This window comes from Peromyscus leucopus, unplaced genomic scaffold (assembly GCF_004664715.2).
Source record: "Peromyscus leucopus breed LL Stock unplaced genomic scaffold, UCI_PerLeu_2.1 scaffold_1057, whole genome shotgun sequence".
NCBI classification, from domain to species: domain Eukaryota; kingdom Metazoa; phylum Chordata; class Mammalia; order Rodentia; family Cricetidae; genus Peromyscus; species Peromyscus leucopus.
The window spans coordinates 213,506-228,683 of NW_023504179.1; the positions used below are offsets into that span (position 1 = coordinate 213,506).

Consider the following 15,178-nt stretch of genomic DNA (forward strand, 5'->3'; position numbering starts at 1 on the left):
TCTCAACCCAGTGGCACCTGGGGTATCGTTTGGATCAATAATATCCCTCTACCTTTCAGGCGAGGCAAACTTACGGGGAAAAGCATCTGGAATTTGATCCCTAATCCTCCCTGGTATAATGACTATAGTGACACGCGCGGTACACACACACACACACACACACACACCACCTTTAAAAGATGGCAAAGAGCCAGAGAAATAGCTCAGAGAGTAAAAGAGCTTGCCAAATGAAAGTCCCCACGGCAGACTCCCGCAAAGTCTGTGACCTCCACAGGTGTACCCCCCCCAACACAAGAAAACCCTTTAACTATGAACTGGAGGCCGGGGGAACCGATCCGCACCCTGAGAAGCAGTTAGCCTCCGCACCGCAGAGCCCGAGGGAAGAATGAACCTCCAGGTCCTAGGCAGGAGCTGTGCCCACGGCTATCCTTTCCCCCATGAAAGACAAAACCAAGAAGAGACTCTGTCTTTATTAGCGAGCCCAGCCAGCGGCCCCCGGACTCCCGAGCTGACCCCAGCCCAGCTGAGGAGAACAGTGGTTGCGGGTGGGGAGGACGTCTGTGGCAGACAGAGGTACCAGTGGCTCTCTCAAAACGTGTGTACCAACTGGACTGCAGGCAGAGTCTGCACAATCTGGATAGAGGGCACACTCTGCGGGCCAGGACCCCGGGCCAGCCACTGCAGGACCACTTGTACCATCTGGGAGGTGGGAGCTACGGGCACCCCCACGGGGGCCGAGACCGGGCCAGGTGCTGGCGGGCCAGGAGCTGCAGTGTCGTCGTGGTGGCGCCTCCTGCGGCCGCTGCTTTCCAGAACATCGGTAGCTGGAGCGCTCCGAATGATGAGGAGTTTCTGTCCTGCTGGGCCAGTGGCCCGGCTCCGTCAGCCCAGGGGACAGGGTCTCCACCTCCTGCACACACAGCCTGGTCTGCTCGCCGTCGGCTCCACAGCACCAGCACACTCTGCAGTCCCTCTCTGTCTGCAGCGTTTCAAACACGACATCCTGGACCACGCTGGCGCTGGCCTCGCCGTCCCCCACCTCCCCAGGTCCAGGGCCGGTGAGCAGCTCGTCAGCAGTGCCACTCTGAACACACAGCAGGTTTGGAGTGTCTGTAGCCACAGCTCCGCCACTGGAATTGGAGACTTGGCCTGTCAGGGGCTGGAGCTGGACTGTAGTCACCTCCTGTGCTGGTTGGAGCTGGACCGTGGTCACTTCCTGTGCAGGCTGGAGCTGGACCGTGGCCACTTCCTGCGCTGGCTGAAGCTGAACCCCACTCACTTCCTGTGGCCCTGTCTCCCCACTCCCCACATTCTGCAGAACAATGAGGCTCTGCCCTCCCCCGCTAGCGCCTGCGTTGCCGCCTCCCTGCATCCCCAGGCCACTTGGGCCTGGAACCACACCACGCCTGCCCCCTGTCCGCTTTCGCCACGGCCCTCGGGCCCTGCTTTGCAGCACCATTGCCCATACCCCCAGCATTGGCAGGAGGCAACAGAATGAGCTTGGGAGGTGGAGGCGGTGGGGGAGGGGTAGGGGGCTGGACACTGCTAGGGATCAGTTGGAGACCCTGGCAGTCTGCACCAGGAGAAATGTCTGGGAGTTGGGGACCACCGGGCCCGGGGCGTAGCCTGGGCTGTGGTCCCAGCTACTTCAAGGGAAAGTGTGGCCTGCAGGTGGGGAGAACATGAACATCTTGGGCCGCCAGTGGAGTTGGAGCTGCGGCCAATGGGGCAGGGGCTGTGGCGCCGCAGGGCCGGTGGTGCCGGAGCTGCTGTGGCTGGGGTGTGCGTCCTCAGATGCCGCTGCAGATAGGCGGCCATGACAAAGCCCCGGCCGCAAATGGGACAGGCAAAAGGACGCTCAGCCGAATGGGTGCGCTGGTGCAGCAGCAGGTTGGAGGAGTGCGTGAAGGTCTTGGGGCAAAGCGGGCAGCGGAAGGGTCGCTCGCCCGTGTGCACGCGCTGGTGCTGCCGCAGGTTGGACGTCTGTGCGAAGCTCTTGCCACACACGCTGCAGGCGTGGGGCCGCTCGCCGGTGTGCACGTGCCGGTGGCGCCGCAGGCACGAGGTGTTACGGAAGGCTTTGCCACACTCGTTGCAGGCGTAGGGCCGCTCGCCCGAGTGCAGTCGCAGGTGGTACTGGTAGTGGGAGGACCACTTGAAGGTGAGGCCACACTGGCCGCAGGTGAAGGCCCGCAGGCCCGTGTGCACGCGCTGGTGGATGGCCAGCAGGGAGGAGCGCTTGAAGGCTTTGCCGCACTCCCCGCACTGGTAGGGCCGCTCGCCTGTGTGGTCCCGCAAGTGGTAGCGCAGCCCGGAAGAACCCTTGAAGGCCTTGCCACACTCTGCACATTTGTAGGGCCGCTCTGCGGAAACGGGGGCGGGTGGGGGTGGAGGGGGAGCAGGGGTGGCGGGGCTAGAGGCTCCTGGGACAGGTGACCTCGGCGGCCTCAGCCTGAGGGGGCGGCCGTCCTGCCGCCGCCTCCTCCACAATGGCACTGCTGGTGGCCAACAGGCTCGCCAGCTGCGGGAAGGCGCCATCACAGCTGCCACAGCGAAGGCCTGTCCACTGGCCCGCCGTGGCTGTGCTGGTGGCGGACAGGCCGGCCACGGTCCGGAAGGACTTCCCGCAAGGGAGCAAGCAAAGTTGGGGGGCCCGCGGCGGCAGGCGGGGGCTGCGGAAGAGGGGGGTCGGCTTGGGCAGCTCGGCCGGCGGCGTATCCGGGGGCTGGGCAGCCCCGGCGGGCCCCGGGCATGGCTGGTGCTCCAGGGCAGCTCCTCGCTGCTGAAGCCCTGCTCGCAGCCGTCGCAGCGGTACACCAGCTCCACCGTGGTCTCGGCGGCAGCCAGGAAGAGCTCGGGCACCACGGCGGGGGCGGCGGCGGGGGCGGCGGGGCCTGGGGTGCAGGCGGGCTGCGGGGCTGCAGGTAGGCGTCGGAGACCAGGACCTTGGGCTGGCTCCGCTGGTCTCCCCTGCAGGGGTGGGGGCGGGGCGGGGGCGGGGCCGTGGGTGCGATGGTGCAGCAGCAGATTGGAGGAGTGGGTGAAGTCTTGGGACAGAGCGGACAGCGAAACGGGCGCTCCCCCGTGTGCACGCGCTGGTGCTGGCGCAGGTTGGTACTCTGCGTGAAGCTCTTGCCGCAAATGCCACAGGTGTAAGGGCGTTCCCGGTGTGCACGTGCCGGTGGCGCCGCAAGCTGGACGAGTTCTTGAAAGCCTTGGGGCAGTCGGGGCACGGGTAGGGCCGCTCGCCCGTGTGCTGTCGCAGGTGGTACTGGTAGTGGGAGGACCACTTGAAAGCCAGGCCACACTGGCCGCAGGTGAAGGCCCGCAGGCCCGTGTGCACGCTGCGGTGGATCTGCAGCAGGGAGGAGCGCTTGAAGGCTTTGGGGCAGTCGGGGCACTGATAGGGCCGCTCGCCCGTGTGGCCCGCTGGTGGTAGAGGAGAGCCGAGGAACCCTTGAAGGCTTTGGGGCAGTCCGGGCACTTGTAGGGCCGTTCTCCCGTGTGCGTGCGCTGATGGTGCAGGAGCCGAGATGACCACCGGAACGACTTGCCGCACTCCCCACACTCATACTGGGCAGCAGGGGTGGGAGCTGGGGCAGTGGGGCCTGGCTTCTCCCCAGTTCCCTCCGTGGTGGATGCTGGCGCCATGTCCACGTGGGAGCCGGCCATCACACCTGGTGCAAGGATTCTGATCAGAGTGGGCTAGCACTGGCCTCCTCACCACTCACACCGGCTCTTCACGAACAGGGCAGCCCTCTATGTCACCCACCCTGTAGGGCTGCTTCCTTAGTGTTAGGGCTTCCAACAGCCTAGGGTTAACCCACAGCATCACAGACTAAGAAATGATGGGGTATCCAGGGTGTCAACTTCTCAGCAAACTGCAACTAGGTGGCCAGCTCCTCTGGGAAGCAGAGATCCAAGAAGGGGTGGTCTCTAGACCGAGCCCTGCCTTCAGGACCCTGGTCCCTGACGTCAGAGCCTTAGGAGGCTCCGGCTTGGCTTCCTGCTCTGGTGTGAAGACTCACTCCTTACCTTTCTCCACCTCAACACTTGTCCCCACCACCACGAACCTCGATCACCCCACTCCACCACCCGCTGCCCCCACTCCCTATCCCAGGGATGACTTCCTGTTCCCACAGGACTACAACCTCCTCCCACCCCGCCATCACTGCCAAGGCTCCCTGGCACGCCCGCCCTGGACACAGCCGCCTGTCTCACTGGGCACGCGTTCGTGTGCACATTTCTGAACACTCCCCGTGGCCCCTCACTCCACAGCACTTTCTCTGACCCCTCACCCCTCGGGGGTAACCCCCTGACACGTTTCCTCCCACTGAATCCCCCTGCTCCCCTGCTCCCCTGTTCTCACAGGTCGCCTGCTTCCGTCAGGCCCTGCAGTGACTGGAAAAAGAACAGCAATCAGAACAGAACACCTCATGCGCCGACCACTGGACCAGCGGTTCCAACTGAGCCGACTGTCATCCCACTCGGACATCTTGTGATGCTGGAGACACTCACTGTTGCTTGCCTGTCACATGTGGGACAGGGTGCTTCTCAGCCCCTACAGTGCACAGGATGAACCCCCCCAAAGACCCAGCTCAAAACAGCAGCAGCAGCACACGACTGAGAAACTGTAGGATCCCCACACACGCTTCCCTGTGCCACAGCCTCCGACCTCCCGTGGCATCCTCGTTTGCTTCAACTAGACCATTCCCAGCAGCAAACACAAAGACACAACACCCTTGCTCCGGTTCTCTCCAGCCTCCACAGGTCCGCGTCAACCTGCCCTTCCCTCTGGAACCGCCTCAGTCACCCGCAGTCCCCCAGCACCCCAGTGCCATGCTGCTGAGCCCTCCCTTCAGGCATACATCCTAGCTTCCGATGGTGTCTCCTTCCTCCGGTCACCATCTCGGCCTTTGGGCCGGATCCTTCTAAACCTGGAGGTTGAGTCAGAGCCCAGTCAAGAATGGCTGGTCTTTCTGTTTGCCCCTCTCTCTGGAAGCCTTGCCCCCTCCGAAGGCTCCACAATTTATTAAAAAAAGGGACTCCAGAAGTATACTCTGCTCAAGACTCTCCTTTGCACCACATGCTTGGTGCACTGTGCCTAAGACACCTCACTCTTAACCAAATATTTAGAAGTAGGGCTGCCGAGTGGCTCATGACGGAGTGCCTATCCAACCCACAAGCCTAGGTCTGACCCCAGCATGGCACACACCAGGTATGGTAACCCAGAAGCTGAGTCCAGCCTGGGCAGCGGTCACGCCTTACAGCAGCCTGCTGAATGCTCATGGCCGGTGATCTTTCCCACTTGGTGGCCTCCAGTCCTCTGGCCTTTCAGCAGGCAGGGAGAGCTACCCCCACCGGGGGCTCCGCCTAGCACCCCTTCTCTCCACCATCCACGGTCCACCCTGTCACCTGGAGACACCTCCTCAGACCACGCTACTTAAGTCCCTTCGCACTCTTTGCCTACCTCGAGGTGGTGTTCCCTTCTTCGTGGGGCTGGGCTCTCCACCCTTCCCTACACAGCCAGGGTTTTTTCAACCTCAGCAGCACAGAGATTTGAGGATGGGTCATTCTTTGTCAGAGGGGATGGCTCACACATTGTTGGGCGTTTGGCAGGGTTCCTGACCTGTCAACCCGGTGGATGCCACTGGCAGCCAAAGCAGGAATGAGTTTGACCTTTCCTCAGCAGATCCTCAAGCCACTGCTCAGTGTGCCCCCAAGCAGAGTCCCATCCACATCTAGCCCTCTCGCTGCCTCTTTTAGCCTGTCTAATGTCTGCACCGTGTAAACAGGGGACCCCCTTCTTGTTTCCTGTGCATCCCAGCATCGACCAGCTGAGTGCATGCTCAGTGAATACAGTCTGAGCAAACAGGGATGAGGCTATGGAGGATTGCTGTTTTTAAAGGATGGGCAACGGGCTATGAAGGGTTTATTAAAGGATGGGCGTCTCTTTCACCATGTAAGGGGCTAATGAGCTTAAGAAACTGCATGCGCCTTTTGAGAGAGGTCAGGCCGCATCTTTTAACACGAGATGCCCAAAGGAACTGAGGGACCCAGCTGAGCAGTAGGAGTCCCCTTTAAAAGGCTGGGCTTTGATGCTCTTGGGGTGTAGCTGGACTGTTAGTTAATGACTGGCATGCATGAAGCTCTGGATTCCCAGGACAGCAGAAAACCAGGCGTGGAAGCACAGGCCTCTAATCCCAGAACATACAGGGTAGAGGGAGGCAGGAGGATCATACATTCAAAGTCATCCATGGCTATACAGTGACTCCAGGGGCATCCTGAGCTACATGAGACTTTGGGGGAAAAAAAAAAAGGTTAAATACCTGTCTCTATCTTTGTACAGATTTTCTAGGGACCAGCAGGATTGTGAAACTTTTCCTTCAATGTCTGGGAAACTGTCACCCGCCTTTAAGGAAATAACCCTCTTTCAAGAGAAAGGGAAGGGAAAAAGAAAGACATGAAGCTTTGCAAAAAAAAAAAAAAAATGCCTAGCAGAACACAGCGCCCTTCCCCTTTAAGAGGGAGGAGCCGGCCTCGCCGACTACAGATCGGAGGGCGCCACCGGCGACTTTCCCTTTAAGATCCCCCTTCCGGTTTCCCGCTCGCCGTCGCCCCCGCGGCCCCGCCCTCCGGCCCTTCCCCCACCCCGCCCTCCGGTCGCTCACCTGTGGCCCCGGCCTGGGAGCGGGGGACCAAGGAGAACCCCAGAGCCTGCCCGCGGGGCTGACGGGAAGCGGGGCCCGGCGGCGCGCTGCGGGAGCCGCGGCCCGGGAGGGGGCGGGGCGCGCTCCTCCCCGCGGCCCCCGGCGCGAGCCACTCAACCTTTATCGGCCACTCGCGCACACAAACCCCGCGCCCGCCGCCGCCGTGCGTCATGACGCAACGCGCCGCCTCCCCCCCGCAGCCCGGCCCCGCCACCGCCGGCGCGCGCCGGGTGCCGAGCCCCTGTGCCTGGGGGCTCCTGGCGCGGGAACTGAGGCCGTTTTGCAACTGAGGCCCTTTTGCAACCTGCCTGCCCCCGGGGCTCGCGGGCAGCCTGCGGTGCCCCTGCCAGCCTGCTTCCCACCTCCTGCCTGCTGGCATCTGGGGTGTGGGATGTCATGCTGGCTTCCCCAGCGTGGTGACATTGAGACCGATCGTTTGTGTTGCTTTAATTCTTTTGTTTGTTTGTTTCCTTTTTTTGAGCCACGGGCTCACGTAGGTGGTTCAGTGTGCAGCCCAGGCTGGCCTTGAATTCGTAACGCCCATGCCTCCGCCTCCCCAGAGCTGGGATTACAAGCGTGTGCCTGCGTGCACCCTGGAGAGGAGTCTGGGCTTTGGCTGGTTGCTGTCCGTGGGAGCTTCCTGTGCGTTGTAGTGTGGTCAGCCGGAGCTCCAGTCTCTGCCCACTAGCTGCCGGTGGAACTGCTGTGTGCGCGCACAATGACAGCCCCAGTTCCTTGAGGCGCTCCAGCAATCCACTAGTTCAAAGGCAGTACCGTGAGCCAGACACTCTGGGACTGTGGACCTCTCTCTCACACACACACACCAGCACCACGCTGGACTTGATTTCCTAATTCTCCTACCTCCCAAGTGCTGGGATTGCAGGGTGCATCACCACAATGGGCTTCTACGGGCTATTCTCTGTGCTTACTCAAAGACCCTTTATCTCTAACCCATCTCTGCCTAGCTCTTGCTGGAAAGATCCATGATAACCAGGGTCCTCCTGTCAGTTGCCAGGGACAGACAGCTTCACACCGCATTGTCAGCAGCATAAGGAGTTCCCCTAGACCAGTGGTTCTCAACCTTCCTAATGCTGCGACCCTTTAATACCGTTCCTCACATTGTGGTGACCCCAACCAAAAAATATTTCATTGCTGCTTCATAACTGGATGTCAACAATGTAAAAGATTACAAATAGATCCATATTAGTCACCATGCACAAAACTCAAGTCCAAGTAGACCAAAGACCTCAACATAAATTCAGTCACACTGAATTTGATAGAAGAGAAAGTAGGAAATAGTCTGGAACCCATGGGCACAGGAGATCACTTCCTAAATATAACACCAGTAGCACAGACACTGAGAGAAACAATTAATAAATGGGACCTCCTGAAACTGAGAAGCTTTTGTAGCGCAAAGGACATGGTCAATAAGACAAAAAGACAGCCTACAGAATGAGAAAAGACTTCACCAACTCCACATCTGACAGGCTGATCTCCAAAGTATATAAAGAACTCAAGAAACTAGACATCAAAATACTGAACAGTCCAACTAAAAAATGGGCTATAGAGGGCTGGGAGATGGCTCAGTGGTTAAGAGCACTGGCTGCTCTTCCAGAGGTCCTGAGTTCCATTCCCAGCAACCACATGGTGGCTCCCAACCATCTGCAATGAGAACTGGCGCCCTCTTCTGGCATGCAGGCAGAACACTGCATACAAAATAAATCTTTAAAAAAAATGGGCTATAGAACTAAACATTCTCAAAAGAAGAATCTCAAATGACTGAAAGACATTTAAGGAACGATCAACATCCTTAGTCATCAGAGAAATGCAAATCAAAATGACTCTGAGATACCACCTTACACCTGTCAGAATGGCTATGATCAAAAACACTAATGACTGTCTATGTTGGAGAGGATGTGGAGCAAGGGGAACACTCCTCCACTGTTGGTGGGAATGTAAACTTGTACAACCACTGTGGAAATCAATATGGCCGTTTCCCAGAAAATTAGGAATCGAACTACCTCAAGACCCAGCCATACCACTCTTGGGCATATACCAAAGAATGCTGATACATACCATAAAGATACAAAGCTATGTTCATAGCAGCAATTCATAATAGCCAGAACCTGGAAACAACCTAGATGCCTGTCAACTGAAGAATGGATAAAGAAAATATGGTACATGTACACAATGGAGTACTACTCAGCAGAGAAAAACAATGGCATCATGAAATTTGCAGGCAAATGGATGGAACTAGAAAATATCATCCTGAGTGAGGTAACCCAGACTCAGAAAGACAAGCATTGTATGTACTCATTCATAAGTGGATACTAGATGTAAAGCAAAGAACAATCAGACTGCAACCCACAGATCCAGAGAGGCTACCTAACAGGGGGGACCCTAGGATGACTGTGGTTTATAATAAGTTTTGGGTTTACCCAATCACTGGGCAAGCTTTAATGAAACATTTCACTACTGGGATAAGAATTTGTAGTGTATCAAGCTGATGAAAGAAAACGCTGGCCGTACTTTCAGGAGGGAGGCTAAAGTCTTTTCAGATTATGGATTAGCCTATAGAAAATGTCTGCCATAAATCAAACAGTGAAGGGGAAGATGAATAGGAATCTCATTTCCACAACTTAAGTAAAACAGTTTTCTGAACAGATGAAGATAGGTTTCTTCTGTATCCCAGAATCTAATCAATATTTATATATATATAATTCAGCTATTATTTGGCTTAAAAGGGCTTATTGGGAAATGTTATTATTTATACTATTTTGTACAGAGAAAATATTTTACTGTTTAAAAACCCTGAAGTTTTAAATTATAACCTGTTTTTATGTGCAGACTATCTGAGTATTATTTCTCCTGGAGTTGTACATAAAATGTTTTTACATTTAAAAAAAGGACAAAAAATTACATTGCTACTGCATGACTGTAATTTTGCTACTGTTATGAAATGCAATGTAAATATCTGACATTCAGGATATCTGGTATGTGACCCCCGTGGGGGTTGCGGCCCATAAATTGAGAATCGCTGCCCTAGACTTTTAGGACAAACTGGGGATGTGCCTTGGAGTCTGTAAGGAATTTCACAACTATAGACAGTATAGGAAACAGGTTTGGTGACTTTTGTTTGTTTGTTTGTTTGTTTTTCAAGACAGGGTTTCTCTGTGAAACAGTCCTGGAATTCACTCTGTAGTGAAGGCTGGCCTTGAACTCAGAGCTCTTTCTTTCTGCCTCTACCTCTGCCTCCCCGAGTGCTGGGATTAAAGGCATGTGCTGCCACTGTCTGGTGGATTTGGTGACTTTTTTTTTTTTAATGCCGAATGCTTTTTCTTTTTTTTTTTCTTTTTCTTTTTTTTTTTTTTTTTTTTTTTTTTTTTTGGGTTTTTCGAGACAGGGTTTTCTGCGTAGCTTTGCGCCTTTCCTGGAACTCACTTGGTAGCCCAGGCTGGCCTCAACTCACAGAGATCCACCTGGCTCTGCTCCGAGTGCTGATTAAAGGCGTGCGTTTTTCTTTTTTATTTTAATGCCGAAGGATTGGTGACTTTTAAAAAGTTACTTTAATATAGGTTTAAGCACAGGGTTTAAGCCGGGTGGTGGTGGCACACGCCTTTAATCCCGGATCTCTATGAATTCAAGGCCAGCATGGTCTACGAGCAAGTTCCAGGACAGCCAGGGCTATGCAGAGAAACCCTGTCTTGAAAAACAAAAGAAGGAATGAATCTCAGATGAAAGACACATCCAGCGTAGATATGAGCTTCCGGGGGAGAGTGGAGGAAAATAAGAGGCCCTCAGTGTAGGGGGAGCAATTGTCTTAGCATTAGCCACAGGGCTGTTTTGTTGACTCTCAGTTACATCTCCAGAGGCTGCTGAGAAATCACTCTCTCAGTCCCGGGTAAGGGGAACGGATTCTTTAAGATTTGTCTGTTTGCTTGTTTTTTAAATCTATTTTATGTTCTCTGTGTGAGAGAGCGCCTACATATATGTCTGGGCGCCACATGTGTGCCCGGTGTCTGAGGAAGCCAAAAGACGGTGCCAGATCCCCTGGAGCTGGAGTGACGAAGCCGTGATCTGCTGGGTGTGGTCACAAGAAACTGAAGCCCCATCCTCTGGAAAACCAGCCACTGCTCTCGACTGCCAGGCCATCTCTCCGGCCCTGCGTTAGCAGTCTGAACTAAAAGAACATCATGCAGGGGGCGACTTGGCTGGTGCAGAGCTGCCGCCCAGTCTGATGACTGAGTTCAAGTCACATCCATAACGGGAGGAAGGAAAGAACCGACTCCCACAGTCTGACCCGTGCCCATGCCATGTGGCATACACACGCATGTGCACATATACAAAATAGTAGATAAGTGTAATTTCATTTTATTTACTTAGAGTGTGTGTGTGCACACATATGCCATGATATGGCAGTCAGAAAACCACTTTCATTAGTCAGTTCTCGCCTTTCTTTACCTCAGGGATTGAACTCAGATTTTTGTTGTTGTGGTTGTTTGTTTTGTTTTGTTTGAGACAGGGTTTCTCCATGTAGTTTGGGTGCTTGTCATGGATTTCTCTCTGTAGACCAGGATGAACTCACAGAGATCTGCCTGGCTCTGCCTCCGAGTGCTGGGATTAAAGGCGTGGGCCACCACCACCAGCCGAACTCAGGTTTTTAGACTTAATGACAAACCCTTTACCCACTGAGCCATCTGGATGACTGCTAATTAAAAAAAAAATTAAGAGGTCTGGAGAGGTGGCTCCGTGTTTAGAACACTGGCTGCTCCTGCATTCTGACTTTGATTCCCAGCACCACACGATGGCTCGCAGCTGTCTATAATTCCAGTGCCTAGGGACCTGATGCCCTCTTCTGACCTCGAGAGACACCAGGCATGTGAACACAGACATAACTGCAGGCAAAACACCCATACACAAAAAACGAGAATAGATAAATCTATTTTTTAAGTTCAAAGTCTCTCCCAAGATTGGAGGCGGTCCCTTAGCTGTGGGCCCTGTAAAGTCAAAATGAAAGTTCCAGCACTCTGATCTACAAAGACAGAGTAAACACCCCCGTTCCAAAAATGAAGGCATAGAAAGATTGAAGAAAAAAAAAAAGGTTGACCCAAAGCAAAACCAAGCCAACAGGGCGAACCTTAGCTCCTGTATCTGCAGTGGCAGCATGGGGCACATGATTCCACGTGGGCATTGGTGCAGCACACACAGCCTCAGTCCAGGCTCGTTCTCTCCATGCCACTGTCGTTACCAAATGTTGTACATTCTTGGTGTCTTCAACCTCCTCAGGTTTCCAGCACAACTTAAACTTCACGTCATGCATTGTTCACTCAAGGTCTTCCTTGAGACACGTTGCCTAGTCTTCCAGGCGTTTCTCTCCCACCTTAGTGCAAGCCTCCGTGACCCGATAACTCCTGCGTTCTGCAGGCCTCTGAAACCAAGTTCTGCTACCCTGAGAGGGAGCTGGACCCCTGTTCCACAGCTGCAGAGGCCTCTGACCTACAGGACTAAACCTGGGAAAACATTTCCCAAAACAGCTTTTTCTGGAAAGCAGTGCCCCAGGAGTCCAGAACAGAGCATGGATCCTTGGACCTGGAGTTACAGAGAGTTGTGAGCGGCTGTGTGGATGGTGGGAACTGAGCCCAGGTCCTCTGCAAGAAAGAAAATGCTCTGAATGGCTGAGCCATCTCTCCAGCCCCAGGAAAACTTTCAGGAGAGGGGTTGCCTGGGGAAGGCTGCCAGGAGGACCAGGGAGATGGGCAGTTCTTGACTTCTGACCAGACCTCCTCTGCCTGCAGATCCAGAAGATCATCAAGGAGCCAGTCCCAGCGGGGCTGTTGGGCTCTTCCAAGGCCAGAACCCCTCTTGCTGACTCCAGACCCTGACTTGAGATGGGAGCATCCTTTTTTCCCTCCTCTCTGAATCCCAAGAGTCCACCTGGAGGCCTGCCCTGTGTTGGGGGAGGGGTGCCTGTGGTGGGGAGGGGTGCCTGTGGTGGGGAGGGTGGGCCTGTGGTGGGGGAGGGGTGCTGTGCCTCCTGCTTAAAGAACTGGTCCTGGAAATGCTAATGAACTCTGAGTGCTGGAAGGGGTGTGGGCATGGGGTCACTGAGGAGGGGCAGATGAGGGAGTCTGCTCAGGTTCCCTCATGAGGTGGGAAACCAAAGGGCAAAGAAGTGTCACAGACTGGACCCAGCTCCGAATAAGCGTTGATGTGGCTGTGGACCAAATCATTATTGGGTTTGTGGGGTGTCACAGGGCTACTGGGATGTGCAGGTGGGAGAAGAGGATGAGATGAGGTGAGGAGAAGGGGGGTGCCTCTTCCCAGCCCCAAGCTGGGACTAGACACAGGCCACATCTGCACAGCAGGCAGCAGGTGCGTCTTGAAGTAGGAGTTTCTGACCATCCCCATCTCAGGTGGTACTCAGCCACTCTGCTGGCTCGCCTCACAACTCCTGCGTTCTGCAGGCCTGTGAGACCAAGTTCTGCACCCTGAGAGGGGAGCTGGGCCCCTGTTACCACAGCTGCGGAGGCCTCTGACTGCCCACATGACTAAACCTGGGGAAACATCCCCCTAAACAATGGAAAGAGCACCCGTTCAGCTTCACAGCATCATGCCGCTTGCACCAGGTGCCAGAGAAGAGCCTGGAAGACCAGGCAGTGTGTGGCAGGGACAGATTTCCTCCATGGAGCCCCTGAATGGACAACCCATGAAGCTATGAAGGAGAACCTAGGTTGTAGTGGAGACACCAGGGTGTTGGAGATGTTCCTGAAGAGACAGATGTGCTGTTTTCTCAGAGGAAAGTCTCTCAGATGAGTTTGCCTTTTTATAGCCTGGCTCCACTCTCAGCGGGTGAAATAAGGGCTACAGGAACACAGCACTCTGACACTGGGCTGTCCTGATAACTGAGATGGTTCCTAAGTGATTAACAGGGGGGTAGCATATACAGCATGGACACACTAGACGAAGAACTTGTCTTCCAACAATGAGGAGTGGATGCATAAGATTTTGTCAGAGTACTCAGAACGGCGGGCGGATTTAAATGAATGGTTTATTTCTGGAAATTTCTGTGTGATATTTGAAGAACTAGAGTGATTGTGTGTAACTAAAGCTGGAAAGGAAGACCACACATTATGTGGTGGGTGAGGGAATGGATCCAAATACCACTGGTTTTTCATGATCTCATGAACTATTTCTTTTAAAATCTCTTCCTGGAGAAAGATAACTATGTTGAGATATCTATCTGTTCACGTCTTTCTAGAATGATTGATAGATCAACGGAAGGATTACATACTTGATCCTATTGATCCTGTTTCTCTGGGGAACCTTTTTTTTCTTTTTCTTTTAGGATTTGTTAATATATATATAAAAGCTCTATCTGCATCTACGCCTTTATGCCAGAAGAGGGCATCAGATCCCTGTTGCCCTCTGTTGATGGTTGTGAGCCACCATGTGGTTGCTGGGAACAGGACCTCTAGAAGAGCAGCCAGTGCTCTTAACCACTGCGCCATTTCTCCAGCCCTCTGAGGAACCTTAATGTAAGTTGCCCCTGCTTGGATCATATGTCATCAGTCAAGGCCCCTTAAGATTGGGTCTACTCAGAGGCCCTGCTGACTGTGAAGACCAGGGGTCCCACAGATACAAGGAATTAACTCTCCCTTGTGACTCTGTAAGAGTACTGGACGCTCAGTGAGACCTCAGCCCTGTGCAATCGCAGAGTGAGGGCCGGTCACACCCTCATGGAGGGCATCCTCACGGAAGCAGCACACATATACACACACACACACACACACACACCATTTTCTTGTCACTGTCTGATTTGGAGGGGCCCTTGGGGCTCCACCTGAGCTGGCATTTTTTCATTTGCTTGTTTATAGACGCCTCCCTCTCAGGACCTGAGAGACAGGGACAGACCACGCTTGTCTTGCTGGCCACTGCATCCTGGGGCTCTGCACATGAAGTCTTTAGTGAGTGTGGAATTCCTGAATTCACTCCCCTACACCATTGTGAGCATAGGGTGAAAAGGGCCAAGGAAAACCCCCCCCTACCCTGACTTGACTCCAGGACCAGGGTTTGAAATCTCACCACCAATCCCTGAGCTTGCCCCAGATTCAGACCACAAAAATCCACCAATCCCAAGCCACCCTGGAAAGCTCCACATCCCCACCCCAGGAAACCCTATATAAAGGTCTGTACCCTGTTCAGGTTTGCTGCTGTTTTCACCATCCTCCTGGGTTCTTCCTTTCCAATATAATTGCTCTTGAATGCCCCATTTGTTTGTATGGTTGACTCTGTGGTATCCTCTTGGCTCCTGACCGCCCAGGAATACCTCCCATCCCAGCTGCCATACTTACAATGAGGGCCTCGCGACAGCGAAAAGAGGGCCTAGTGAATGTACAGGACTTCAACCAACATCATGAAGCTGGATTCCCACCCTGGGATATTCTCACACAAAAATGGGACAGGTAGAA

At 54.3% G+C, this 15,178-nt stretch overlaps 1 pseudogene; it reads right to left on the minus strand.

The window, feature by feature from the left end:
• Positions 1-546: 546 nt before the first annotated feature.
• On the minus strand, positions 547-6,692 carry LOC114684837 (annotated as a pseudogene).
• Positions 6,693-15,178: the final 8,486 nt, after the last annotated feature.